This window comes from Syngnathus typhle, linkage group LG22 (assembly GCF_033458585.1).
Source record: "Syngnathus typhle isolate RoL2023-S1 ecotype Sweden linkage group LG22, RoL_Styp_1.0, whole genome shotgun sequence".
NCBI classification, from domain to species: Eukaryota; Metazoa; Chordata; class Actinopteri; order Syngnathiformes; family Syngnathidae; genus Syngnathus; species Syngnathus typhle.
This window is the reverse complement of record NC_083759.1, coordinates 8,830,157-8,833,183: the sequence shown is the minus strand read 5'-3', so window position 1 is coordinate 8,833,183 and position 3,027 is coordinate 8,830,157.

The following is a 3,027-nucleotide window of genomic DNA, read 5'->3' as shown; positions in this document are numbered from 1 at the left end:
ACAGGATACGACATCGACAGCTGACGACAGCAAGCAACTCTTCTGGACGTCAACGCAGAGCGGTTGCAACCTTTGACCCTCATGACCCCATCTGGGGTGCGAATGTTCCAGACGACCATAAAGTATGGTCCGTTGGAGACAAAGTTGTTCATGCGCTTTTTCCCTGGGTCGGAATTGGAAAACAATCACTCTTCATCGAGACACTGAACTATTGTTTTCAATCCTTTGCGAATCTCTCACTTCAAGTCAATGATGGACAAAATAGAGAGATTCAGGCTATTAGGCTGATGGTCTTGCAAAACAGGATGGTTCTGGACTTGTTGACGGCAGCACAAGGTGGTGTGTGCCACATCATTGGGACTTCCTGTTGCACATACATTCCTGGAGAAAATGACACACACATCTACGACGCCATGGCTTCACTGAAGAACTTACAGCAGGCCATGTCGAATGACAAAGTTCCACAACAGTGGGGTTTTTTTCATGGCTATTCTCTGGCAACTGGTGGCAACTGCTTTTGAAACTAGTGTCTCCTGTGCTTGTTGTGCTGGTGTTGTTGTGCTTGTTTACGACCTGTGTATCCCATGTTTGAAGTCTGCTGTGACGAGGGTTGTCTCTTCTACCGTAGCACACGTAAATATACAACTTCTTAGTCGTGACGGATGTGATGACCATGATGAAACGCGGATTGCGTAGGCGCTATTATACTGAGCGTGTTTTACAGAAACTTGATGATTTGACCATCGAGAATGCTTCGCAAGTGATGGATACAATGATGTACTGTTTCTGTGTTTTTCTTTTTATTTTTTTATTGATAGCATTCTGGTCGCCTAAGGCAGAGGGACCGTGTGAGACTTTTCCTGCGTATTAACATCGGCCAGCAGGTTTTTAGATCACACAATAGGTTTGGATTGGAGTATTGAGGAAAAACCTCATCTCCGCTGGAAGTTATTGCTATCATTGTTTGTTGTTTTTGTCATGTTTTACCCTAAGCGTTCCCCAACCCGTCCGCTGTCATCTCAGGTTTTTTATTGATCCTTTTTATTGTTGTTTTTCTTATTTTTACTATTCTTCTTTATATTTTCTTACTTGTGTTTGATTGATTGGGTTCACATAATCATATGATAAAACAGGAGGGATATGTCAGGGTTTTCCAAACTATCTTGATCTATGATTATGTTGGAATGTATATAACCGGTAATAAATAACTTAGGTAGATTAGTTTTATGCTTACGTTGGTATGTAACCGGTAATAAACCACCTAACTCTGTCCCATCCTAAACAATGTCATAAAACATCCCCTGCTCTGTTTACCTAGATGTCAAGAGCTTTAACTTGTTTATTCAGTCTACTGTCACCCCCACCCTTTTCCTCTTAATAAAGATGCTCTTGTGGGAAGGGAGAGTCAGACTTCATTCGACCATCGCTGTGACAACAGCGACGAGTGAACTCTCCACCTGCAGGTGCCCAAAACAACTAACTTGTCTCCGAGTGGTTCTTGCAAAATAAGTTAGAGTGAGCACCACCCTAACAACCCCCCTCCCGGGGACGGCCGTCTGCTCCCGGCCGCCGTCCTTCACCCCCTCACCTTCCGGACCCCCGTCTGCTCCCGGCGGGCCTCCGAGTACCCCCCCCCCCCTTCTCCCGAACTGACCGACAGGCAATGAGACCCGCCTTGGTAGGGCCCCCACCGGCCCCGGCTCCCGCCGGCGTTGGGTGGACGGTTCCCCCTACTTGCGGGTCGCTCTCCGTGGAGGACCGGCCGCCTCACTAAATATAGGCCGGGCGAAAATCAACGAATGTTATCCATCCAAGGAAGGAGGAACCGGCCGCCTCCTTAAACACAGGCCGGGCGAAAATCTGCGAATGTTATCCATCCAAGGACGGAGGACCGGCCGCCTCACTAAACATAGGGCGGGCGAAAATCTGTGAATGTTATCCATCCAAGGAAGGAGGGACCGGCCGCCTCCTTAAACACAGGCCGGGCGAAAATCTGCGAATGTTATCCATCCAAGGAGGGAGGACCGGCCGCCTCCTTAAACACAGGCCGGGCAAAAATCTGCGAATGTTATCCATCCAAGGAGGGAGGACTGGCCACCTCACTAAACATAGGCCGGGCGAAAATCTGCGAATGTTATCCATCCAAGGAAGGAGGAATCGGCCGCCTCCTTAAACACAGGCCGGGCGAAACTCTGCGAATGTTATCCATCCAAGGAGGGAGGACCGGCCGCCTCACTAAACATAGGCCGGGCGAAAATCTGCGAATGTTATCCATCCAAGGAGGGAGGAACCGGCCGCCTCCTCAAACCACCGGCCGGGCGAAAATCTGCGAATGTTATCCATCCAAGGACGGAGGAACCGGCCGCCTCCTTAAACACAGGTCGGGCGAAAATCTGCGAATGTTATCCATCCAAGGACGGAGGACCGGCCGCCTCCATAAACACAGGCCAGTGGGAACGACTGGCAGAATGGCGTGACGGCCGCCTGCTCCCGGCGTCGGCACGTGAACGAACACCCACCTCCCGGGGACGGCCGTCTGCTCCCGGCCGCCGTCCTTCACCCCCCTCAGCTTCCGGACCCCCGTCTGCTCCCGGCGGGCCTCCGAGTACCCTCCCCTTCTCCCGAACTGACCGACTGGCACTCATGACCCACCTTGGTAGGGCCCCCACCGGCGTTGGGTCGACGGTTCCTCCCCACTTGCGGGTCGCACTCTAGCGCCTCGGCCGCCGCGAGAGCGTGCGCTACGCGCCGCCCCCGCAGGCCTTGGCGCGACCGTACGGCAGCGAGACCGAGACGCCCCGAATCACGCACCTAGAGGAAATCAACGGAGGCCGAGCGCGCGATCCGATCGCGGCACGCCACGTGGGCGTCCGCCGGCCGCGCCGGTCTACCGCGAATGCTGTTTCTCAAACCCTTGCCTAACAAGACGGCACCGCGGGATGTGCTGTCCCACTCTGCTCGACAATCCGAATAGCCTTTCCCGACTACCGCGTTGCTGGAGGCGTCTTTCGTGCTGCCGGTGGCGTA